General features: G+C 40.2%; 1 protein-coding gene and 1 non-coding gene across 3 annotated transcripts in view; both read left to right on the forward strand.

Annotated features, from left to right (window-relative positions):
* The window catches only part of NELL1 (neural EGFL like 1), a 706,205-nt gene that overhangs the window by 245,238 nt on the left and 433,102 nt on the right, over positions 1–27,865 (forward strand). The gene's annotated exons all lie outside the window — the stretch shown is intronic.
* Positions 11,809–11,948, forward strand: LOC118665572. Its single transcript, XR_004970678.1, has one exon. It is a non-coding gene; the product is annotated as a small nucleolar RNA SNORA7 (small nucleolar RNA).

Consider the following 27,865-nt stretch of genomic DNA (forward strand, 5'->3'; position numbering starts at 1 on the left):
TAAAGGAGAAGCCCTCCAGCCAGCTACCACTGTTCTTTTCTCGTCCTCTGTTTTGTGGGGTTGTTAGTGTTAACTTCAGTATTTCAGAAACCAAGCACTAGAATTACACAGATTTTGTACTTGTCTTTGGAAATAAAGGGATTAAGTGGATCACAGAACTGTTTGCTTCCTGTGCACCTCTTGTTTGGATAGGGGGGATGTCCTTGTAGGGCTGTGTTTTACAGACATCCACTGAAGGCAGAGATGGATTTTGTCTTAAGTAAATGGCAAAATTCAGCTTCATTTAAACTTCACATCATAATTAGGTTTGTACTGTCTTCTTTTGACTTACATTTTTTTTGTCAGTTTAGTGCTTGTAGAAGATATTTGCTTTGTTTCATGGGTTTATATTTGCTAAGTTTCCCAGCTTATAATATTTCTTCCTCCTCATCTTTCTCCTCCCTCTCCCCATCCTGTCATCACTACCACCAGCCTCCCTGTGACCACCCAAAAGCACGAGGAAAACCAAGCAGCAAGAGCCCGACTTACCAGGGCTTTCTCTGAAAACTCCGCTTTACTGACTTGAGCTAGCTAGATTCATCCGCTTTTCTGAGCTCCAGACTTATTTGTCCCTGCACTGCTTGCTGCCACGAGTCTTGGATTCAGACTTCTGGGGGGAAGCATGGAGGGAAGAAGGGTTCAGGAGAGAGGTTGTATAAAGGGCACTGAAGAACAATTGATTGAAATAAAGGGAAGAATAATCTAGTGACTTAGCTTCCAGCTTTCAATCCCCTCTCCATTCATCTAATGGAAAAGAAATGGAAAAACCATTAACCGCTTTTATTCTGATGGCAGGTACATTATACCTGAAAACAAGATTGAAGATCTTAAAATTCCTCCATCCTCAGCAAGACCTCCAGTGACCTGCGGAATTGGTACTTGAGAGCTTGCCAGTATAGAACTAAATGGAGTGATCGGCGGCTCATCATGATACATTAGATGATAGGTGTGCACAAGTTTGGGAAAGTGACAGCCTGTAGTAGTGGAGGCTGGCTTGTGAATCGAACTTTAAGATTACATTAGACATTTCTTTAGGGGTCAGCAGTAGAGACGTGGTGGAACGGGTGTGTGTGATAAGAAAATTGTTGCTATCCTTGCATGTCTAAGGTTAGGAGCTGTGGGTAGTTTGGAAGGGTCCTGAAGATCTGATGTATCTCTGTGATTGGATGGTTTGTGCTTTTTGAGACATAGTTTGATCTTTCAGTAGCACAGACGACTGTTACAGATGAAATGTCTTGGCTGAGGTTTGTTTTTTTGGGCCAGCCCTTTTGATATTCAGCTAATGTTCTTATTAAACCAGAAACTTAGGGATTAGGGTCCTTCTATGTTTGGTTTTCGGTTGAACAGCTGAGGCCAGTTAACTTATTTAACTTGGACTCCGTGATAATGAGAACCAGGCTATGGCCTCATATAAATCAGTTTCAGAGACATTTTATCTGCGTCTTTGGCTTATTTTCTTTTGACTTCATTTCCTTACTGCATGTTAACTTTTACCTGTTGAACTCAATACGGGAGGAAGATTAAAATTTAAAGTTGCTGGTGCTTTCACAGAAAAGAAGTTCTAAAACTTATTTAATTTTGTTCTGTTCAGATGACAGCAGCAATATGTGTTCATTTTAGAGAATGAAGATAAAAATCACCAGTAATTTCAACTCTCCAACCCCAGATATAATTTCTATTTATGCTTTGGCATATTTGCCTTCAGGCTCTTAAAATGCATGTATTTATCATTGTCAATTTATACAGCAACATCTATAGTTGAATAAAATGGATACCATACTTTTAATACTATATTTCCTCTTAATATTATACCATTAGCATTTTCCTAAGGTATAGTTTTTTATAAAATGACTTATAATGGCCATGTAACATTGCATTATACAGACTTACCGATCAGCACTGATCTATTGTTAGATATTGAGGTCATTTTCAACTTTTACTTCTATTTTATTTATTTATTAACTTTAAAAATTTATTTTTGAAAATATTACATCTGTTCCCTCTTTCCCCCCATTGTCCCCTTCTAGCCCACCCCTGCCACCCACCCCAGGCCTTTACCACTCTATTGTCTGTGTCCATGAGTTATGCATATATGCATACAAGGTCTTCGGTTGGTCTCTTGCCACCTACCCACCCACTTAACTTTTACTTTTAAGTACTGCTTCAGTGAACAACCTTATATATAAATTTTCCCCTTTTTTCTTGAATTTATTGGAGTGACCCTTGTTAACTAATTATACAGGTTCCAGGTGCACAGTTCTACAACACATCATCTGTATACTATATTGAGTGTTCACCTCCCCAAGTCAATACTCCGGCTTCTCTTTAGATTGTGTAAGTCTTTCACCTTGTGTATAAATCTCTTTAAATCCCTGACTATTCCCTTTGAGGGAACATCAAAGGTTTGATAGTTAACTCTTTTTGAATATTAAAATATGTGAAATATTAAGTTTAAAATTAAATATAATTAACTTTAAAATAAAATAAAATTCATATGTAAATATTTTTAATATTAAAAATATTCTTTGTTAATATTCAGATTTTTTCCAGGTACAATGCCATTTCTACAGGGCTTGCATATTCTGTAATTTATTTTTTTAAACTTTGTTGATAGATTCAAGGTAGCATTGTATTCTGGGAAGAAACTGGATTAGGAGAGGTTAGAAGACTTAGATTGAGGACAAGTTCTGCTGTTTCTTCTTTTTTTTTTTTTTAAGTATGTTTTTATTGGTTTCAGAAAGAGGAAAGGAGAGGGGGAGAGAGAAACATCACTGATGAGAGATAATCATTGATCTGCTGCCTCCTGCACGCCCCATTCTGGGGATTGAGCCTGCAACCCAGGCATGTGACCTGTCCAGGAATCCAACTATGACCTTCTGGTTCATGGGTTGATGGTTAGCCACTGAGCTACACTGACCAGGCAAGTTCTGCTCTTTCTTAGTTGTATGATTCTAGGAAAGCAGTTCACTGCCCAGGTCATTTTTTCTTTCTTGTTTGCAAAATGGGGAATATGAAACACCTTACTTTCCTTTTCTGTGTATTCTGAGGATCAAATGAGGCAATCGAAGTCATACAGCACTTTATAAACTTTAAAGCACTTGACTCTTGTGGGCTTTTGTTACTATTTCTTTGTACAGCAAGTAATTCTCAAGTGGGGCATATCATTGTTTGGTTTTAATTTAGTAAGTACTCTAGACCAGTGGTCGGCAAACTCATTAGTCAACAGAGCCAAATATCAACAGTACAACGATTGAAATTTCTTTTGAGAGCCAAATTTTTTAAACTTAAACTATATAGGTAGGTGCATTGTTATGAACTTAGTTAGGGTATTCCTAAGGCTTAGGAAGAGCCACACTCAAGGGGCCAAAGAGCCGCATGTGGCTCACGAGCTGCAGTTTGCCGACCACGGCTCTAGACAAATGGAAAGAGACAAAAAGTTCAATACGAAAGTCTGTAAAGGAAACATCTGTTTTAAGAAAGAACATGTTTCTTTATGCACTAGTTACTAATCCTAGTTGAGGCATTGAGTTCTCCCTCCCTCCCCCAAAGAAATAGCCCTCCAGGTATCCGTCTTTATTACTCTCATTAAGCATTCTCTGGCTCTGAAGTTATATTTCCTTATTCCTGGTTGTTACTCTTAAAGTTGTAACAACCAGCGTTAGCTTAACAAAATTAATAGTGAACAGATTTTACTTAGACCATGTAAGTCCAAACACCTCTGTCTTTCATGTTACTTTTCCAGAATTTTAGGTCATATTTGTTTTTGTGGTTTTTTTTGTTTTGTTACTTCTATATCGAATTAGAGGCCTAGTGCATGAAATCCGTGCAAGGGGGGTGTTGGTGGGGGGAAACGGTGTCCCTCAGCCCAGCCTGCACCCTCTTCAATCTGGGACCCCTTGGACATCCCTTTCACAATCCGGGACCGCTGACTCCTAACTGCTCACCTGCCTGCCTGATTGCCCCTAATTGCCTCTGCCTGCCGGCCTGATTGCCCCCTAACCACACCCCTGCCAGCCTGATCACCACCTAACTGATCCCCTGCCGGCCTGATCACTCCCAACTACCCTCCCCTACTGGCCTGATCGCCCCTCTAACTGCTTGCTCCCCCACACCAGCCTGATCTCTCCCCTAACTGCTTGCAACCCTAACTGCCTCTGCCTCGGCCCCCGCCACCGTGGCATTGTCCGGAAGGAAGTCGGACATCCAGAAGATGTCCGGTCGACCTGGTCTAATTAGCATATTACCCTTTTATTAGTATTATTAGTCATTGTCAGTATGACTTATCCTCATGGTTTTTGCTTACCATTCCTCTACCTCTCAATCTTTTTTTTTTTTTTTTTTTTTTATGTTACTTTGCTTTTGTCAAAATGTATCTGTGAGAAGTTTCTTTAGTGGTAAACACATTAGTTTTTGTTTGAAAATGGTATTTTACTCTTATTCTTAATTAAGGATGTATCTCATTATTTAATCCTAGCTTGTCATTTATTTTCTCTCAGCATTTGAAGGCATTATTCCATGATATTCTGGGTTCCCTTTATTGGTGTGTAGAAGGCTGTTGCTATCACCATCAGTATTCCATTGCGGGTGATGCTTTTTACTCTACTTGTGTAATCTTCCTTCTTTCTTTGGTCAGTTGCATTTTTATTATGATTTATCCAGGTATGGATTTCTTTATATTTATCCTGTTTAGTATTAACTTCCTGAATTTGAGCATTGGTCACTGTCCTAAAATGTGGACAATTTCCAGCTATTCTCTCCCTCAATTCTTTCTGTTTTCCCTCTCTTCGAACTTCAATTAGATTTTCTTACTTGGTTGTCCATGTCTCTTTAACCATATTTCCATGCTCTCCATGGACAGTGCCATGATGCATTGTTGGTAATTTATTTAGATGTATCTGACAGTTAATTAAGTCTTTCTTTAGTCACTGAACTTTAAAAATTTTAATAATTACACACACACAAACACATAAGCATACATAGTACATAGAATGCTTATATATGCCCTATATACGTTTAGAAGTTCTGTTAGTTCTTTTTCAAATCTGCCTGGTCCCATTTGATAATACCTTTTTCCATTGTTATAGTTTTGTGTTAATCTTCAATTAAAATGTTTAATATATATATTTTTTTAGTATTTGTTGGAAATTTTTATTTAAAGTTATTATTACTCATATTCCACTGTTATTTTTCTGATTATTTTCACTCATGATTGGCTTGTTTGTTTTGTAATTGTGGATTGTGAACTAATTTCCAGCAGCAGTTAGCTGTGGGAATCCTTTGAAGCCTGGATTAAGACCAGTACTTTTAAATAGAAGATTCTGCAAAGTTTCTGCAAATATTTTATGTCTCTGCTTCTACTATGGTAGCCACTAGTTACATGTGGCTGAATATTGAGCAATTCAAATGTGTCTAATATGATGAACTGAATTTTAAATTAAATTAAATTTAAATTCCTATAAATTTAATTTAGTCTCATATGGCTAGTGGCCAATTTATTAGACAGCATAGGGCTACAGAATATTTGATTTTTTTCCCTTCTTCCAGATGCACCTGGGAACTACTAATCTGGGGACACTTTATGTTAATTTTTTGGCCAGAGGTATCCCATACCACACAGATAAATAGATTTGATCCTGGTACTGTCATTAGAGGCTGGTGGTTATACAGTTTCACTGGGATATTATTATATATACAGGAGAGGCATATTCCTTACCCATCTCCTTTTTCTGGTGAGCAGATAAATTTTTAGTCCACACTTTTCCCAGTCCTAATATATAAACACCCTGGGTTGTAACGACCAGTAGGACTGAGACTCGAGCAACCAGCAGTCAGTCCTGCAGTCAGTGCTGGGTGGCTGGAGCAACCCAACGCTGACTGCTTCCACTGCAGGTGTGGTGCCCCGGCACTGACTGCCTAGGGGGCTGTGAATCAGGGCCAGAGAGAGGCCTGAAGAGAGAAGCAGGGACTGATCTGTTGCTTCTGTGGCAGCTTTTGATCAGCACTTGCCTTTCTCTATCTCTTCCAGTCTGGCCAACAGCTGCACCTCCATTTCTCTCCAGGCCTCCACTGGGGCTGCTGAACAGCCCTGCCTTTCTGATCAGGCCCTGTTGATAGGCCCAGAGACGCTGACTAGCACAGAAACCGACCAATCAGAACCAAATCTGGATGAAGTGTGAGGAACCAATGGCTTCCCAGGAGGCAGAGCTTTTGATGGTGACTGGCATAAAAACTGACCAATCAGAACCAAATCTGGGTCAACTGTGAGGAGCCAATGGCTGCCCAGTAGGCAGAGCTTTTGATGCTGACTGGCATAGAAACTGACCAATCAAAACCAAATCTAGGTCAACTGTGAGGAACCAATGACTGCCTAAGAGGCAGAGCTTTTGATGCTGACTGGCATAAAAACTGACCAATCAGAACCAAATCTTGGTGAAGTGTGAGGAGCCAATGGCTGCCTAGGACGCGGAGCTTTTGACACTAACTGGCATAGAAACTGACCAATCAGAACCAAATCTGGGTCAACTGTGAGGAGCCAATGATTGCCTAGGAGGCAGAGCTTTTGATGTTGATTGGCATAGAAACCAACCAATCAGAAACAAATTGGCCAGCAGTGGAGGGCAGTTGGGTGCAAGATCAGACTTGCAGGGGAGGGCAGTTGGGGGCAAGATCAGACTTGCAGGGGAGGGTTGTTGGGGGTGAGATCAGGCCAGCAGGGGAGGGCAGTTAGGGGCAATTAGGCAGGAAGGCAGAGGCAGTTAGGGGCAATCAGGCAGGCAGAGGCAGTTAGGGGTGATCAGGCAGGCAGGTGAGCGGTTAGGAGCCAGCGGTCCCAGATTGCAAGAGGGATGTCTGACTGCTGGTTTGGGCCTGATCCCTGTGGGGTCGGGCCTAAACCAGCAGTCGGACATCCCCCAAGGGGTCCCCAATTGGAGAGGGTGCAGGCTGGGCTGAAGGAATTCCGACCCCCCCCCCCACCCCCCATACGAGTTTTGTGCACCAGTCCACTAGTGCATGAATAATTCTTTAGGAATCCCAGCTTTACTTAAGAATTTTGTTTTCATTCTTTGGATGGTTTGTCCTTTTCTCTTTCTCAAACATTGAAACCTGGCAGTCATTTGATCAGCAGTCACTTAGATCTTTGTGTTTTGTTTTTTTTTCCCTTTTCTTTTCTGGTCCCTGAAAATATCCCCGACATTCTTGCAAGCTCAGATAGTCATTTGGAGAAATATTTGTTATATTTTTATCAAACATTACTAACTTATGAAATAGGCACTTATCGGGACATTTATTCTTCTGCCTTATGGCTGAAAATTAAAGTGTCTCTTTTTTTTTCTGACTAATTTCTTTGTAGAGGACAGATATATTGGGAGCCTTTATTGCTGCGCTTGGGGAGAGGTATTAGTTTGTATTAAATAACAGAACAGGAGTGTAAATAGGTCTTTCTCATGGTCCATTAAGTTCATGAGTAAAAAAGATGAAACATGATACTTTGTATTGTCAGCTGAATACTGTTTACTTTTTTATAGTTAGGGTTTAACATACTTGGTTTATGAGCAAGCTGTAAACATCCTATTCTTCGAGCTGCATGGAGGTACATGGGATTAATTATATGTGAGTCATGAGTCCATGAAGGCCAGGTTCCCTTATTGCAGCTGTACAAGAAGCCTGGGAGAGAATAGGTTCAAAGAGCGAGGAGAGTTTATAAATGCTTTTGCTGTTATATTCATCTTGGGTTGTTTTGCAGAGATGATCTTGGTTTGACAAGTCTATTGGTGATAAGTAGGCAATCTATTTCTATCCCTCTCAATTTAAAATTGCATATATGAATTAGATGCAACCACAGGAAAAACAGCTATAGAATACAAAAAGAGGAGGCCAGAGTTAATTTGTACTAGAAAGAGAAGTGTAGGACTGCAGTTTGGCTAATAGGACATAAAAGCGCTAGCAGTGGTGGTTCATTTTCTGAATCTTTTCTCTTAGGCTTTCAGCATCATCATTGTAATTGCCAGAATACACTGAGCACTTACCATATTCCAGGTACTGTTCTAAAAAGCTTCTTTTTCTTAACCCTTCAACTACTGTATAATGGAGGTTCCAGTATAATTTCCATTTTCATTTGAGGACAAAAGCAGAGATTGAGAGCCTTAGCTGGTAAGCAGTAAGGCTGGGATTTGAACCCAGACTCCAGTGTCTGACTCTTAACCATTGTATGTCATTTTAGAAATACTCTCTAATGTTGCACATACTGATTTCTGTGATGACAGAATCGATGGTATGAATAAACATTTTAGGTGTGCTTTCTGCCTCAATAAGGTTGTTTTCCCTGCCTCTTGCATAGCAAGATGTCTAGATACTGGTTCAGTGATGCTTTCAGGGATCCAGGCTCTTTTAGTTTTCTTCCTTCCATTTCTCACATATTTGTTTTCATCCTCAGTCTTGCCTGTGGTATCCAGATGGCTTCTGTTCTTCCGACCTCATATTCTTGTTCAAGGAAGGGAGAAAGGAGAAGTAGTGGCAGCTATGTCTGCCTCTTGCATCAGGGGAGAAAAGTCTTTTCCTAAAGCTCCCACAGACACAGCCCCATCTGTTTCATTGGATGGTATTGCATCACATGGCCATCCTGGCTGCAAAGGATGCTGGAAAATTGCATAGCTCACATTTTTCAGACTCTGTAGCAGGGGTCCTCAAACTATGGCCCACGGGCCACATGCACATACAAATATTGTATTTGTTCCCGTTTTGTTTTTTTACTTCAAAATCAGATATGTGAAGTGTGCATAGGAATTTGTTCATAGTTTTTTTTAAAACTATAGTCCGGCCCTCCAGCGGTCTGAGGGACAGTGAACTCGCCCCCTGTTTAAAAAGTTTGAGGACCCCTGCTCTATAGTAATAGGTAGGCAAGGACGGAGTTGGGAATGGGTATCAAGATAGTTGAATAACAGTGTCTGCTCCAGTGGTGTGCTGGAAACTTAGATTAGAATGTATTTGGTAAGATGAACTTTCTGAGACTCACCTCGATGAGAAAGTCACATTAGTGGGAGCCAAGAAGTCCCACTTGCATCAGCTCTGCCTTTTTCACACTTGTATTGGTGTAGGCCAGTGATGGCGAACCTATGACACGCGTGTCAGAGGTGACACGCGAACTCATTTTTTTGGTTGATTTTTTTTGTTAAATGGCATTTAAATATATAAAATAAATATCAAAAATATAAGTCTTTGTTTTACTATGGTTGCAAAGATCAAAAAATTTCTATATGTGACACGGCACCAGAGTTAAGTTAGGGTTTTTCAAAATGCTGACACGCCGAGCTCAAAAGGCTCGCCATCACTGCTGTAGGCCCTGAGGCCTTCCATGTGCAGCCCCAGCCCCATTCAATCCCGCAGCCACGCCTGTTTGCACCAGCTTGGGACTGGGATCTGGAATGAATCTGAACACCAGGCTTCTGGAAGGCCTGGCTGGGAGACCCTACCTTCTACCTATTTGCCGAGTGTTCTAGTTATTTCCTAAATGCCAGAGGGTTTCTCTAGATCCTATGCTGGTGTTCAGTCTTGATTTATTGACTGTACTTCAGACCCTTCTGAGGTTGGGATACCTGAATGAGATTTATGCAGGCCTTTCCCCCGATGCTGTTTAATGAATCATGACAGCATCACTGCCACCTCCCGCGCCTATCTGGCTGTCAGGACTCCCACTTAGGTATTACATTGAGATGCCAACAGGGTGGTCTCAAGTTCAACATGATTGGGGAATAATGTGCCTTTTATTTGCCCTCTTCCCAGGCTTACTCTGTCCTGACTTTCACATCTTATTCTTCCTCCTGTCACATGCTTCACTGTCAAGGCTGCCACCGCTGTCAGTGTTTAGTACCATAGTTCTCCTGTGCCCACACCTTCCCAGGCCTGGGGCAGGGATGCCCAATCGACTGCTTGGGTCCTAGTCTCTTTCAACAGGAGCCAATTTGATCATGACCTGAGAGTGCCCTGATCACCCAAATACCTTTTTTTTTTCTTTAAGAATATATTTTTTATTGATTTCAGAGAGGAAGGGAGAGGGAGAGAGAAGTATCAATGATGAGAAAGAAGCATTGATTGGCTGTCTCCTGCATGTCCCCCACTGAGGATCAAGCCCACAACTCAGGCATGTGCCCTTGACCAGAATCGAACCTGGGACCCTTCAGTCCGCAGGCTGATGCTCTATCCACTGAGCCAAACCAGCTAGGGCCCCAAATAGCTTTTCATTCTACTTTCTGGTATCTAAAACTCTATAACCAGCAAGTTCCTCATGTTAGCCAATTTAACAAGGAGTCATTAGGTACCAACTAGGTTCCAGGCCTGGTGGTGGGAATATAATTACATAATACATTGTCTTCTTATACGTTATAGCTTAGCAGAGAAGGCCAAAATCAACAGTTATCATAAGGATGATGGTTTTATGAAAGAGGTAATATGCAGTGGGAATGCAAGGTGGTCTAGTCTTGCCCAGGGAGCTTGGACATCCTCCCTGAGGGACAGCCTGGGATCTAATGATAGGAGATAAGGGGAAGGTGGTAGGTGCAGGTGGTAGGTTTGACAGAAGGGCAAGTGTGTTATGTTCAGAGAACTGAAAGCAGGGCCAGCTTCATAGGCAAGTGACCTGGACTGTTGCACAGGGTTCTAAGCATAGAAAGGCCTCACCTTGGTTTAATATTCTGCTGTTGTGATCTTGAAATACTAAGTAATAATTTTTGAACAAGAGCCTCAAGTTTTCATTTTGCACTGGGTTTCACAAGTATAAAGTCCATTCTAATAGAGAAGAATTGGATATGCTAAGTGGCTTGATCTCAAGGAGAAGATGTACTGTAGGTCACTTGTGAAAGGAGAAGTAGCTGTGGGAAGGTGACAATAATGACCTTTATTCAATAATTTATGTTAAATTGATATTAATAGCAACTACTATAGGGAGAGGGAGAGTGCAACTTTATGAAAGCGACTACTATACATGGCAGACACCGTGCCAGGAATGGGGAAATTATAGTGAACAAAACCAACAAATCCCTGCTCTCACAAAGCCCACTTTCTAGTTGGAGGAGACACACAGAATATGCCAAGGGGTAAGTAAGGTAAGGGCTCTGAGAAATAAATGCAGGAGGGTGGGAGAGTTGACGATGGGGAAATGTTGGGTGTGTGCCATTTTACACAAGTTGGTCAGGGAAGGCGAGGCTGTGTAGGTGGATCCGGCACAGGGGTAGGAGTGAGCAGAGAGATCATGAGGCTCTTGGTAGGCCATAGTAAGGAAGGACAATGGATTTCTTTTTCTTTTTTCATTGAGTTTATTATGATGACAATAATTCACAAAACCATAAGGTTTCAAGGTGCAACTCAGCAAAACATCATCTGCCCCTCATCGTGCACCTGTTGCCCAAAACAAAGTCTCTTTCCATTCCCATTTCCCCCACTCCTTTGCCCACCTTCACCCTCCTCCCAGCCCCCTTTCACTATAGTTATCGCCACCCTGTTGTCTGTGTCTATATGTTTTACCTGTATAGGGTTTCCCCAAAAATGCATACACACTTTGAATAATTATCAAGGAGGTGTTTGCTGAAATACATTTCATTTTCAAAAATTGAGCTATCAGCTGTTAAAGTGTATGTACATTCTTTGGGACACTCTGTATATGTTTTTTGGCTTTACCTTCTTTCACCGGTTCCCCCAAAACTCTAAGATAGGAAGTCATTGAAGAGTTTCCAGCAGAAGAATGATATTTTACTGACACCTTAAAATATAATTCAGAACCTCCCAGGATTGTGTCTGGAGAGTGGCTAATATTCTGCCAGCTTCGGAGACAGCAGGGAAAGCAAGCCTGGCAGAGGTCCCCATTCCATTCCCCACTTGCTCCGTAGCTGGTAATTGGAAGACACTCTGCAACACTGTCAAGCAAATAAAAGTATAATTCTGACTATGTGTCAAGCATAGACTGATGGGAGACAAAGGTAGAAGCAGGAAGACCCACTGTGAAGCTATTTTAACTACTCAGCACAGGAGGATGGTGGCTGGTTATTAGGGTTCCAGTGGAAAAGGTGGTGAGAGGTGGGTTGGCTTCTGGATCGATACAGCATGAAGCTGATTGGGTTTGTTGGTGAGATTGGAGATAGAGTGAGAAAGAGTGAAAGTGAGGTTGATCCCATATTAACCAGTTAACTGGCACGTGTCCAAGACGGAAACCACCCCCGCATGCCAGGATATTTTGAATTTAATTAAAAAAATCAATTTGCAATGAATATTATAAAAACAAATATATTAGTCACAATTCGGGTCTTCTTGAATATTTTCAGCTGAAAAAGCTCACCAAAAATGATTTTAAAGTTGGTCAGGGCTGCCACTTATGGAAAACAATTTTTTTTTTTTTTATAGACGCTCGTGGCATGGGGGGAAAGTCTGCTGCTTGCATTTACAGATGCTTATGGTGTACAATGGGTTAATTATTTACATGTTACTGGGAATAAGCATTTCTAATTCCTTAGAGCAGATTTGCTAGAGAATTCAGGGAAATGAAATGGAAACAGAAAGGTTGAAACCATTTCAGAGAAATATTGTATGCTTACAATTTTGCCTTATTAGCCTTTATAAGAAAACTAGTGAAATTATATCTTATTCATATTATCTGCAGGACTAAAACAAAGCAGTGCTGTAAAGATTGATACAGATACGATTGAAAAGGACCCCTGGAAAGGTGTATGAAAGAATACGACACACTGGGCTTGCTGGATGGCTCATTCTTTAGACTAACTTTATCATTTATGCTAATACTTCTCAAATGTTTATCGGACAACAGCTGCTGGTCTAGTTACATTGGAATCACCATCAGAACTTGCTAAAATGAGTGATTCTTGGGGACCATTCCTCCCAAATTGTGATATGCTACTAAGTTCGTGTGGTCTCTCGTTTATAAAGCATCCTCTGTTGATTCTAATGCATAGATGTTTGAGAGACTACTGGTTTATAATATTTCTTTAAGATGGCACTTTATCAAAGTTTGACCAAGAAAATTCTGGACCTACCAAGAAAGCAGGTAGTAAATGAGTATAGAAATTATGTATTTAATGAGCAAGCCAGCTATATATAGGCTGTGGGATAAAAATCTATTAGTCTTCATACCTTTTAAAACCTGGGAAAATAAATGAGTTGTCACAAAGTCTAGAGTTTGGTTGTATTTCCTTTTGATAGTAAACAAATATATGTCCTTACAGTGTTGTCTTGGCTATTTGCTGAAGGGAAGAGAAGAAAGAACACCAGGTTTACAAGAATGGGTTCTAGGACCAGCTCTGGTGCTAACAAGCTTTGGCAGGGATGGTGGAAACTGGCTTGTACTGGGCACTTAGGAGATTTTCAGGAGTCTTGAGAGCCAGTTGTTTAACACAGTCCATATTTAAAATTAAATTATATCAATTTACAATTAAATTATATAAAGAAAAAAGGTAGTAAGTACTGAGAACTCATCATTTACTTCCTAATTTTTTCTCTCACTTTTACTATTATTATGTATGATCTAGTATCTGTACATGGAAATGCTCTATAAAAGTACTATGGATGGGATTGTGTCCTAATAAAATCCATACGTTGAAGCCCTAATCCCCAATGTGCCTGAATTTGGGGATAGATAAGAAGGTAATTGAGGATAAATGAAGTCATCAGAGTCCTGATAGAATAGGATTAGTTGTCCTTATAAGAAGAGATATTAAAGACCTGGCATGAGCTCTCTCTCACACTCCCTCCTCTCCTTCTCCCTCTCTCTAGCCCTTTCCTTGGAAGAAAGCCCTCAGCAGAAACCAAATATGCCAGCATCTTGGCTTCCATTTCTTCTTAGCTTCCAGAACTATTGTGGGAAAATAAATTTATGTTGTTTGAGCCACTTGATCCTTGGTATTTTGTCATGGCAGCCTGAGCAGACTAAGACAAATGGTGGGCTTTTGTGTGTTTCTCCACATTTAGTGACATCATGTCAGTAATTTGTAAGTGGCCACGCTGGAAGTATTGATATCACAGAAATTGGCAAATATTACAAGTCAGTGTTTTTTTGATTTATTGTTTCATTGATGAGTATTTGAAAAATTATGGTCTATGAAAGAAATCAGCCCAGGACTATTTTTTGTATATTCACAGAGTTAGGCATGCTTTTTCATATTTTTTAAAGGTTGTAACAGCAAACAAACAGCAACAACAACAAACACACAAAAAAGAATATATGGCCACGGGCATAAGTGGTCCGCAGTAAAATATTTACTGTTTTTTTTTTTTTTATTGAAAATGTTTCTTGACATCTGGCTCATTCCAAGCAGAGTGATGGAGAAAGTGTTAATAATACAGGGAAACTTAAAAGCTTTTCATGTCTTTAGTAGTTACACTGTGAATAGTACCGAAAATGGAAGAAATAGCATTTGAGGATTCAAAACCTGTTTTGCAGTTCAGCACAGAAGTCTCTCAGCACTGGCAATTGAAGGAAGTTTTGAAATATGTGTTTGTTGTTTCACTTTCATCCTGCTCATTCGTGTAAATAAAAATATCAGCCAACATTCATGTTGAAACTTCACTTACTCATCACTTGCAACCATAGATTATGGATACTGTAATTCAGCAAAAATCAACAGAAGCATTTTTTTTTTTGAGAAGCAAGTGGCTATATATAATAAAGACTATTGCATATTTTATTATTTTTAGTACTACATAGCAGTACTATATGGCAGTAGAACTATAATAAACACATGCATAGATGTGAGTGTATCAGTTAATGGAATTGCTACAGAGTTATTTGCCATAAACTTATTGGTATAAAACAGCACACATTTATTACTTCTCAGTTTCTGTGGCTTGGGAGCCCAGCACAGATTAGCTGGGCTCTTTACACAGGGTCTCCCGAGGCTCAGGCAAGGTGTTAGCTGGGCTGTGTTCTTATCTGGAGACTTAACTGGAAAGAATCTGCTTCCAAGCTCCCTCACATTGTTGGCAGAATTCATTTCCCTGCAGTGTTAAGACTGAAGACTCTGATGTCTTTCTGGATGTCACCTGCAGGCCGCCCTTAGCTCCTTCCATGTGGGCCTTATTTCCTACAGGCCAATTCGTGAGAAACAGAGTCTCTAGAGAGAGTCCACTAGCAAGGGGGACTCTTACATAATGTTAATTAATCACAGAAGTGATATCCCATCACCTGTGCAAGTCAGAGGTTGTGTGTACCCACAGTCAAGGGGGAAAGCATATGCAAAGGTATGAGCACCAGGAGATGAACACCTGAGAGCAAGCATGCCCATCTCAGTAAGCATCTATTTGCTGGTGTTGGTGAGGCGGTGGCGGAGAAATGATTGTGAAACATTTATCAGTGCACCACTGGATGTGGGTCAAACCATTGAATGTCTTTGAACCTTAGTATCCTCATTCATAACATTATAGTGTTGGATAGCATGCCTGAACCTGCTTCCAGGGAACACTTGGATATTCATGATGTACAATAGCAACTGAATTTAAAAAAAAATAAATTTAAACTTAATTAATTCAATTTTTCTCAAACTTGCCTGACCAGGGAACTTTGTGAAAATGTGAAACCACTTACCATCCTGTGGAGCTATAGCACCTTCTTAGGGAAACTCTAGCCCAGGTGATTTCTATAATCCACTAGCACGTAATCCTGACATATTTTTACTTAACTTTTATCTCCCACCTCAGGACCTCTGCACTGGCTGTTTCTTCTACCTGGAAATTCTTTCTCCAGATCTTTGCTTGGTTAGCTTTTTCTTATTAACTCAGATGTCACCTTCTAATAGAATTCTTTCTTGACCATCCTGGTTTGTTGCCCTGTTTTATTTTAGCCAATGTGTTTATCATTGTCTGAACTAAAATTTTGGAGAGACTGGGAAGAGGTAGAGCAGTGCAACTCAAAGTGTGGTATGTGGACTGATGCTGCTCCAAAATTGTTTGTTACTAGTGCATGACAAGAAAAGGAACATACTCCAGAATGTAAACCAATGAAGTCACTAAGTATGCTGCTAATTTCAGGTGGTATTTTTGTTTGTTTCTTGTATATAGTTGTTTTTTACTTTGTTTATGAAGGAAATAGCATGCTGGTTTACATTCTGGTATAAATTCCTTAACTTAGACTATAACAAACCATACTCAACATAACCATTCTGAGTAACACTGGGTTAGAGGTTGAGGAAGAATTGAAGATCAAGGAGGTCCAAGGAGTTGGAGTACGACTAGATGGGATGTAGATGGCAGGTCAGAGGTGAATGGGAGGTGCTCTGTTTGAGAGAGAGTTCCAGATGAGAGAGACCCCCAGGAGTTTTTAAAGCTCATGTTTACTGTGCCTTTAGAGAAATTTCATACAAGACCTATAAAGAAAAAGTTACCACTACTTGATGATTTTTTTTCTGGATGGGGAAAAATTCAGTAATTTGGGGAAGATCTGTTATAAAACTATCAAATATCATCGTTGCCCACTGGGTCAGTTTTCCTTGTGCAGAACAGAAAGGTGAAGTGAGATAGCAGGTTTGGCTTTATTGCATCCCCGTGCAGGGGCTAACAGAGAGGAAATCCTCCGTGCCCAGCTCAGCTCATGCTGGGCTCCACATGGAAGTTGGGTAGATGCATACCTGACGAGTCCCTGACAGTTAGCTAGGGACTGGGAATATCTTAAACATGACCCGGTTTTAGGAGCCCAGGAATGGTCCCTGTCCTTGGTCCAATCAACAGCTACTCAGACAAAGTTTCCTGTTTCCATGGGTATGGAATCAAGTGACATACACCTCTAAACATTTTATTGATTGATTCTAAGAATGTCCTTAGAATTCTTTGTAAACATTAATTTAATGGCTGAATAATGTCCTGTCATAAGGACAGAATAAACTATATAATTACTGTTTGGACATTTTAGTTACTTTGATTATTTTCTCTATTAAATGTAAACATCTTTTGACGCATCTTCGTCTACATTTTGAAAGAATTAAATAATATTATCTAAGTGGATGTATACAAATGTGGCATCACATGTTTCTAATCTTTGTAGTGTCCCCGTGTTCAACCGCTATCACCATTGTGTTCTTGAAGCCATGGATTTGTTGGCAGTGCTGGCTTGGACACTTTTTGATCTGAGCAGAGAAAGATCTGGTGTTCTTCTAGGCACAGTGGTTGGGAAACTCATTAGCCAACAGAGCCAAATATCAACAGTACAATGATTGAAATTTCTTTTTGAGAGCCAAATTTTTTAAACTTAAACTATATAGGTAAGTGCATTGTTATTAACTTAATTAGGGTACCCCTAAGGCTTAGGAAGAGCCACACTCAAGGGGCCAAAGAGCCGCATGTGGCTCGCGAGCCGCAGTTTGCCGACCACGGTCCTAGGGAATTTTATGTCTGCTTGGAAACCAGAATTTCACTATCAGTGATGTTAGACAGTCTTTGCCTTCTTTGGCCCTTATAGCTAATCTTGGATAAAACACAAGAGTGAGTGGCTCCCCTAATTTCAGTGGACATTCAATTGTACCTATCTATGCTTTCATGGCCAATGCTTAAACTACTTATCACTCATATTATCTTGGGCAATTAGGGGAAAAAAAGCTGTTCTCTGGCTTAATATAATTTTTAAAACCATTACACAAACTCTTTGCAGCATGAATTGGTAATAGGCCTTAAATTCTAAAAGGATGCAATTGTGAGCAGAACCATTAAAGGATGGGAAAAATGGAATTGTCAGTGTACTTGCTTTAAAATCAGTGTCCCCCATCAAGGTTGTCCAGCTTTTCAACTTTCTTCTGTTTTATAAATTTTGTATGTACATTATTTATGAAATAGCCAGACCCCTTCTTGTATCTGTTGGGAAATCACAGCATAACATTACAGGGAGAGAATTTAGAGGAGGTCTCGTTTGACTGTAACCTGGACACAGTTTAGTGGCGAGAACAGTGGCACTTGTGTAGAAGTCTTGTAGGAGCCAAGTCCAAGCTATACCACTGATCATGAGGCAACACATGTTCCTCAATCAGTCTCTTTCCTGCTTTAAAATTCATTTTCCACCTCAAGACCAGGCCAATAATGTCTTAATTACTTACCTTTCAAAATTGTTATGAATTATCACACACAGTTTTGTGTTATAAAAATATAAAGGGTTAAAACTAATGTAATGTGGGTATTTATGGGTGAACAGTCAAAGGATATTTAAAATTTTAAGTAAGCAGAAAGTCAAGCACAGGGAAGGCAAACTTCATTTCTCACTGTCTGCAGGCTGGGTGCTTAGCACATATCATCTTTCATAACGCTTATGACCATTCCGGAGAAACTGTGGTTCAAAGAGAATGTATAAATTGCTCCATAAGACAGTATGGCTAAGTTGCTGGCAAAGCTAGGATTTGAGTTTTGATCTCTTTCCAAACATCGTGCTTTTTATACTGCATAAGCATTCACAAACTTTTAAAAGGGAAAAGCAAGCAAACAAAACCATAGAGCTTAATTTAAATATGTTTATTCTAGTAGTTCTTAAATATGGGCAAACATAAATTCAGGTATATATTCCTGATAATTACAGCTCTTAAACAACTACTGAGGCAAACCAATTTACTAGTGAAGTGTAAATGAAACCACAGACCAATAAAACATGAATTAATTACACTGATGCAACAGGACCAAGGATAGCATTGGGCTGAAATTAAATCAATGCTGGTGGTGTGTACATAGCTTGGATCCTAAGGCCCAGGCTTTTTGGATATGAGGTGTACATCCCCACTGTGGCCTGATGACTCATTTGTCTTCACTTTCAGTATCTGAACCACTGTTACTAGTAAGTCATAGTCTTTTTTGTCTGTGTCCTGAAACTAAATAATGTTTTCTTATTTATTTACTAGAGGCCTGGTAAACAAAAATTTGTGCACCCGAGGGGGGGGGGGGTCCCTCAGCCCGGCCTGTGCCCTCTCACAGTCAGAGACCCCTCGGGGGATGACCACCTGCTGGTTTAGGCCCGCTCCCCGGGGGATTGAGCCTAAGCTGGCAAACAGACATCCCTCTGGCAGCCCGGCAGCCCTCGGGGGATGTCCACTTGCCAGCGGGGAGCAGGCATAAGCTGCATTCGGACATCCTTAGCGTTGCTGAGGAGGCGGGAGAGGCTCCCACTACCACTGCTGTACTGGCAGCCGTCAGCCTGGCTTGTGGCTGAGCAGAGCTCCCCATGTGGGAGCGCACTGCCCACCAGGGGGCAGTTCCTGCATTGAGCATCTGCCCCCTGGTGGTGAGTGTGTGTCATAGTGACCAGTCATTCCCAGTTGTTCTGCTGTTAGGGTCAGTTTGCATATTACCCTTTTATTATATAGGATAGAGGCCTGGTGCATGGGTGGAGGCCAGCTGGTTTGCCCTGAAGGGTGTCCTGGATCAGGGTGGGGTCCCACTGGGGTGCCTGGCCAGCCTGGATGAGGGGCTGATGGCTATTTTCAGGCTGGTCACACCCCCTTCAGGGTGGGGGTCCCCACTGGGGTGCCTGGCCAACCTGCGTGAAGGGCTGATGGATGTTTGCAGGCTGGTCAACCCCCCACCTCCCCAGTGCGGACCCTCACCCCATGGAGGTTTGGCCAGCCTGTTGGCTGTTTTCAGGCTGCCCACACCCCCTTTAGGGTGCGGGGTCCCCACTGGGGTGCCTGGCCAGTCTGGGTGAGGGGCTGAGGGCCGTTTTCAGGCTGGCCAACCCCCCTGGCGATGGAAGCTCCTAGCCTCTCCTTTTTTTCCTTTTTCTTAAATTCAGGCATTTATTGACCTTCTATAATTGAAACTTTGTTGCCTTCAGTGGAGCTCAGAGCCGGCTGCAGCAGGCGGGAAGCTTGGCTTCCTCCATCACTGGAGCAACCAAGCTTCCTACTTGTTCCAGCTCTGTGGCTGCCGGCCGCCATCTTGGTTGGGTTCATTTGCATATAGTTGCTCTGATTGGCTGATGGGCATGGCTTAAGACACAGCAAATGTATGGTCAATTTGCATGTTTGTCTTTTATTAGATTAGATTCTTTATTGATTAAAGTATTGTATATGTCTCCCTTTTTCCCTATTGACTTCTCCCCTGCCACTCCTACCCCCCAGGACATGCCCTTACCCCACTACTGTCTTTATCTATTGGTTATACTTATATGCATGCATACAAGTCCTTTGGTTGGTCTCTTACCTCCCTCCTTTCTGTCTTCTTATTGAGGTTTGATGGTCTACTAGATGCTTCTCTATCTCTGGATCTATTTTTGTTCATCAGTTTATGTTGTTCATTATATTCCACAAATGAGTGATATCATGTGACATTTGTCTTTCTCCAACTGGGTTATTTCGCTTAGCATAATGCTCTCCATGTCCATCCATGCTGTTACCAATGGTAAGGGTTCCTTCTTTTTTTTTTTTTTTTTTTTTTTTTTTTTTACAGCAGCATAGTATTCCATTGTGTATATGTACCACCATTTTTTAATCCATTCATCTACTAATGGGCACTTAGGCTGTTTCCAAATCTTAGCTATTGTAAATTGTGTTACTATGAACATAGAGGTGCATATATCTTTTCTGATTTCTTGAGATATATTCTTAGAAGTGGAATTACTTGGTCAAATTGGAGTTTCATTTTTAAATTTTTGAGGAAACTCCTTACTGTTTTCCACAGAGGCTGCACCAGTCTGCATTCCCACCAGAAGTGAGGGAGAGTTCCTTTTCCTCTACATATCCTTGCCAGCACTTATCATCTGTTGATTTGTTAATGATAACCATTCTGACAGGTGTGAGATGATATCTCATTGTCATTTTGACTTGCATCTCTCAGATGATTAGTGACTTTGAGCAGGTTTTCATATGTCTCTTGTCTTTCTACTAGGTATATGTTCGCTTTCAAAAAGTGTTTATTTAGGTCCTTTGCCCATTTTTGATTGGATTATCTTCCTTTTGTTAAGTTGTATGAATTCCCTGTAAATTTTGGAGATTAAACCCTTATCAGAGATAACACTGGCAAATATGTTTTCCCATGCAGTGGGCCTTCTTGTTGTTTTGTAGATGGTTTCTTTTGCTGTGCAGAAGCTTTTTATTTTGATGTAGTCCATTTGTTTATTTCCTCCTTAGTTTCCATCGTCCTAGGAGTTGTATCGGTAAAGATATTTCTATGACATATGTCTGATATTTTGTTGCCTGTGGATTCCTCTAAGATTTTTATGGTTTCCCGACTTACATTTAAGTCCTTTATCCATTTTGAGTTTATTTTTGTGTATGGGATAAGTTAGTGATCTACTTTCAGTTTTTTGCATGTATCTGTCCAATTTTCCGAACACCATTTATTGAAGAGACTGTCTTGACTCCATGCCGGGAGCCGGTCCATGCTTGCTGTTTCAAGGGACCTGGCATATATGGCATACTGTTCTTAATATGTTTGCTCACCTTCTTGGCACTATGTGTTTTAACCAAGGTCTCTGAGAAAGGTTGTTTCCCCAGGTAGGGATTTTCCCCTGAAGTTAGGGAGGGAATAAAACCTCTTAACTAAGTGCCAGGTGGGTAATTAATCACTTTAACTATGAACAATCATGCTTAAGCTACATAATCTTTACTCCCTGGAATGGAGATAAGAAACGCCCTAACCTTTGTAATAGAGATTGATAGGATTGAATCAACTGGTATAAATACAGACGTAATAAGACAGCAAGACACAGAACTTAGAACACAGAACTTAGAACACAGAACCTACTCAGAACCTAGAGACAGAAGAACTTCGCTGGAGAGAACATGGCAAAAGATCCTGGACTGAACCTGACTACAGAAATTGGCAAGAGAACCTGAGTAGAACCTGGTGACTGAACCTGGCTGGAGAACCTGGAGAACCTAGCAAGAGAACATGGACACAGAACCTGGCTGGAGATCCTAAGCAGAACTTCGCTGGAGATCCAGACCAGAACTTGGCTGGAGAGCCTGGCTACAGAACCTGGCTAGGCTGCTGATCAACTGAACGCTGTCTTCGTGTCATTCCTTCTTCGCCGACTCCATCTACGCCTTTGGGGACCCCTGGACCTGCTGGGGTTGGACCCCGGCAACTCCATTGTATGCTCTTGCTCCTTTATCAAATATTAATTGAGCATAATGGCTTGGGTTGATTTCTGGGTTCTCTGTTCTGTTCCATTGGTCTATATGTCTGTTCTTGTGCCAGGCAGTTTTGAGAACAGTGGCTTTGTAATATAGCTTAATATTGAGATCCCTCCTACCTTGTTCTTCTTTCTCAGGATTGCTACAGAAGTCTTCTTTTGAAAAGCATGTTCTAAATACCATTTGGCCTTCACTTGGGTTAAACACATCCTTTAGCAATCATGTCCACCTCTCTTTGCTAACAGTACTTACAATATCATCTCATAGCACAGCCCATTGGAAATAAGAAACAAAAATGAGTACAGAGGTTGTGTAGTGGAACTCAGTAACTGAGTTCATCTGAATAATCCCAAACATACTTACATGAACATGGTAGGATTATTGTCCAAATGTATTGTACTGTATAGGACTTAGACCCCCGAACACATGTATATATTCCTCATGTCCCATGGACCTATTTTTGGATATTGGGCCATACTGCTATGCTCTTGAGCACACAGAAAAGACAGGGTCTTGGAGGCAATGGAACAGGGGCTAGGAAAATAAATATTCAAAGGTATTAATGAATTTAGTCATGCTCTGGAGCCATATCTATAGAGTCAGCAGTGGTCTTAGTCCAAATAGTTTAAACCAATGCCAAAAGCTGAGCCTGGAGAACTCAGAAGTCTCAGCACCAGGGGCCTGAAATGAAATCTGCTCTGGAGACACGGCTTCCTCAATGCAGCTGCCTTTCTTTCATTTCTTGTTGGTGAGCGCTAGTTCTGTGCCATGCAGGCCTGGGGGACATGTGGGTGATGATGCTTGAAAACATCTGGTGAGAGGTGAATGAGAGGGCAGGGGGACTGTTGCTGACACACATTCAAAGCCATGTGTTAAACACCATGGGAATGAATTTTGTACTAGTAGTATTTGGCTCATCACCATGGCAGTAGCATGGATGACACAGGTCAAGCTTTGTGAGATTTTATTTCATTGAAATACACCACCCTACAAGCATTTTTAGTGAAGCAAGATGCCTTTTGGTAAATTGAGGACCCAGAAATAATATTGCATGGAAGCAGCTTTTGAAATTCTCATAAGCACACTGAGAGTTGCTTATGGGGCTATGAATAATTCATCAAGGAGGAAATGGGACATGACTATGAAAAATTTTATCTTTTCCAAAGAGCTAAAGATGGTTGCAAAAATTTCAGTAGCGCCATTTGAGGTAAGAGTAGTGTATAGGCAAAAAGAGTACTCTGTTCATTCGCCAACTTAAAACATATGTGACTTTGCGTGGTCACTACACAATTAAATATACAGATGATGTATTATAGAATTGTATATGTGAAACCTATCTACTATTATTAAGCAATGTCACCCTAATAAAATAAAAAAAATATTTATTGTGAACCTGCAATGGCCAAGCATCCCTGCTCATTGCAGAGGATACAACAGTAAAGAGATTGACAAGGCCTGGCTCTGAATTTGTGAAAGTTGCATTTTGGTGTGGCAGATGGATATTACATGAGAAAACAAAAAAACAAAATGGGAAAGTGTCTTTTGCTTAGAGAAATGGGGGGAAAGGGGCACATTATGAAATTGAGGAGGCCAGCAGAGTCCATATTTTTTTTAAAATATATTTTATTGATTTTTTTACAGAGAGGAAGGGAGAGAGATAGAGAGTTAGAAACATCAATGAGAGAGAAACATCAATCAGCTGCCTCCTGCACATTCCCTACTGGAGATGTGCCCGCAACCAAGGTACATGCCCTTGACCGGAATCGAACCCGGGACCTTTTAGTTCGCAGGCTGACGCTCTATCCACTGAGCCAAACCGGTTATGGCCAGAGTCCATATTTTGAAGGGGTTGGGAGCTATGTTAAGTAATTTTAAATTTTTTATTAGTGTAAGATTTACTAATAAAGATCCCAAGCAGAGGCAGAACATGTGACCTAGATTTTTATATGATCCAGTGGCTGTTCATAAAAAATGCATTGGAGGAGGCCACAGTGGAGCAAGGACTCCAGAGAACCACCCTAGGCAGAGGATGGTGATTATGTGGGATCAGTGAAGGTGGAGAAAAAGTGAGATACATTTAAATAGGTAATACTCACAGATAGATTGAATATAGTGGAATAAAATAAAAGAAGGTGTCAAGGATGATCACAACATTTCTGGCTTTGGTAATTGTGTGGTTGATGGTTTCATTTTGAAGAGGGGGCATTCAAGCATTCTATTGGAGATATCTGTGAAATATTTAAGTGAAGACAAGTAGTAGGAGGTTGGACATATGAATATCAAGTTCAAAAGAGAAGTCCACACCAGAGATATAAATTTGGGAGTTATCAAGATGTAAGTGATATTTTAAGTCATAAAAATGGTTGTGATCATCAAGAAAGAATGATATGGGCTTAGTCCAAATACTGGGGACTATTGAAGATTTGAGTTTGTGTGGAGATGGAGGAGCCAGCAAAGGAGACTGATAAATGGTGCCCAGTGATATAGAAGGCGCCTTTGATGAGAAGGCAGAAGCCTAGGAAAGGGTTTTAAAGAGGAGTTTTTTCTGTCACATGCTGCCAGGAAACATTAGGGGATCAGAAATGTACCTATTTGATTTGACAAAAGGTCAGTTGTTGGGGATTTTGTCAAAGAGCAGTTTCCTTGGGAGTGGTTGGCGCAGAATTAAAAGTAAGATTGTGGAGAAGCACATGCAGGTAACTCTTTTGAGAAGATTTAAAGGATAACAGAAAAATGGATTGGTGGCAGAGGACAGATCAGGGAACAGATGAAGTTTGTTTTGTTGTATAAAAATATGTTCATTTTTTAAGCTGAGAGGTATCAGAGCATGTACAAACATGGATGGGAAAGATATGATAGAGGAGAGATTTGTGATGTCCAAGAAATGGGATCTTTTAGGGGGTAAGTGGTATGGCATCTGGACGGTAAGTAGAAAAACTGCCCATTGGTGGGGCCATTCATTTTTTTCTTAACACAAAGTTGAAAGATAGGTGTCAGATGGAGTGTCAGTTGATGGCGGAAAGATGAGAGTGTGTGTGGAGTGAGGTTAAGGGAATGATTGAAAAGAAGACATGGATGAGTAGTATTCCACTATAACTGAGCCATAAGAAAAGATAAAATACTGACATTTGCAACAACATGAATGGATTTTGAGAATATCATGCTAAGCAAAATAAGTCAGACAGGAAAAGTCAAGAACCTTATGATTTCACTCATGGGTGGATATAAAACTGAAAGCAACAAATGAACAGACAAGAAAAACAAAATCTCACATAGACCCAGACAAAAGTGATTACTGGAGGGAATAGGGGTTTGGGTGTAATGAAGGGTAAATGGGGTCAAATATAGGGTGTCACCCAAAAATGAATATACATATTGAATAATTTTAAAGGCAGTTTTATTAAAATACATTTTATTTTCAAAATTGAGCTGTTAAAGTGTGTATATATTTGTTTGGGCCAACCTGTATATGGTGACAGAAGAGTATTAGACTTTGGGTGGTAGCACGCAATGCAATATACAGATGATGTATCAGAATTGCACATTTGAATCCTACATAATATAATTAATCAAGTCACCCCAATAAATTTAATTTAAAAAAGACACAGAATTTAAGCTATACAGGGTAAGTGAAGAGAGGGGAGAGGCTAATGAACAGTGAGAACGTGGATAGTAGATTAAGGATTAGCAGCCCCCATGAGGTAGAAGGATGTGGCAGAAGTAAGCAATGCAAGTGAGTCAAAAGCATGAGAGAGTGGTTTGAATTGAATATAAGAGGCTTGAAATGAGATTGTTGGAGGCAGTATGATTTCTGTTGATGAGGAGTCCAGGGTATGATTAATGGTGTGAATGGCTAAAGTGGATTGAGGGAAAAGAGTTGAAGGTGCAGAGGTCAAGAAACTGAGAGTCCAGGAGGCTCTTTCATTTGTAGTGTTTTGAGCATTTCTCAAACTGTGCTTTATGTTGTACTGGAGATGTATAGGGACTGTTTTATAGAGAAGTGTTTTTTGTTTGTTTGTTTGTTTAAATACACTTGGTAAATGCTACGTGCCTTTCAATAACTCCTCTTTCCCAGAAACAGACAGGAGTAGAAGACTCCAGGAAGTTCTGGTAGAAAGATACTTGTTTAATTAAATTAATTACCTTTAGTTCTATTTTGTAACTTTTTTCCTGACCACATCTTCCTTTCTTACTTTTTGCGAGACTTTCTTAACTATTCTCACCATTTTATTTTTCTACTCCTACATGGTCACACTTCAGTAATAATTCTGTGTGGACTTTAATTGAATTGAATTAAACTTATAATTAAATTTCAGAACAATTGCTTTTTAAACATTATTTAGTTTTATTCCAAATGCTGTTCCATTTATTCAGGTACTCTTGAGTTTTTAGGTTAAGTTTTATAATCTCCCCCCCTCCCCCCCAAACATATGTCCTGACTTAATATTTCTTCTTAATGTTATTTCTCATTATCTTTTGTTGTTCTTCTAATATGGTGATTATCTTTTTCTATTATATTGTTTACCATTTTATTGCTGGTGCTTAAGCATGCTATTGATTTTGGTATATTCACTTTGTATCTGTCTTTATCACCAAAATTTTTTATTAGTGTTAAAGGCATTTTATTTTATTTTTTAAAATATATTTTATTGATTTTTCACAGAGAGGAAGGGAGAGAGATAGAGAGTTAGAAACATCGATGAGAGAGGAACATCGATCAGCTGCCTCCTGCACATCTCCCACTGGGGGATGTGCCCACAACCCAGGTACATGCCCTTGAGCGGAATCGAACCTGGGACCTTTCAGTCCGCAAGCCGACGCTCTATCCACTGAGCCAAACCGGTTTCAGCAAAGGCATTTTAATTGATTGTCTAAGGCCATGTTTCTTAAATTTCAGTAAGGTCTGGACCAGTTTTTAAAGAAAAAAAATATTTTGAACAACTTGTGATGATTTAAATTATTTTTTGAGGATAATTAGAATAATAGTTCGAAAATAGAAACACCTATAGCTAAAAATGCACTTTTTATTCTGGTAGCTCTTAATCATGAATCACAAAACTAATAAATGTACAATTAACAGCATTCATTGTATGTTATTATAAATTATTTTACTGCATTCAAAAGTGTGCTTGAGATGTGACAGCATCCTTATTGCCTTACCCAGGGTTGCTGGGGTCAGCATGCCTCAGACAACAAGTTCATTGTGAAGGCTCATTCTCTCCCCACTTTTCATTGTTCCCATCACCTGATGAAAAGGAAAAACTTATATGTTGTCTGACTTTGTTTTTTTCTTATGAGGACTTAAAAATTAAAGCAGTAGTACTTGGGGACAATTGTGACCAAAGTATGTGGTTATTCACAATTATAATCATCTATGTCCTGCAGGCCAAATCTAGCCTTACCCATTCATCCATTGTAGATTTTTAAAAAGCTTATATTTATATTTCAGATGATCAGAGATATAAAAATATAAATACAAAACCACTATTGAGAACTGGAGTTTCCTGAGAATGTACCCATGAACCTTTAGGGTTCTGTGAACCCAATTGATTTTGGGAAATCTAGGTAAAATAAAACAAAGCACCCCATGTAGTTTATATTTTATGTAAAATGTTGCCAAGTATACCTTTTCCTTTTCAGTTGATATTTGTGAGTTTACTGGCCCATGGTAATTAATGTTTAAAAAAATGAGAGTGAAAATAAAAAGATAGTAGACATCTTGTTTTTGAAAT

Source organism: Myotis myotis, unplaced genomic scaffold (genome assembly GCF_014108235.1).
Source record: "Myotis myotis isolate mMyoMyo1 unplaced genomic scaffold, mMyoMyo1.p scaffold_m19_p_10, whole genome shotgun sequence".
NCBI classification, from domain to species: domain Eukaryota; kingdom Metazoa; phylum Chordata; class Mammalia; order Chiroptera; family Vespertilionidae; genus Myotis; species Myotis myotis.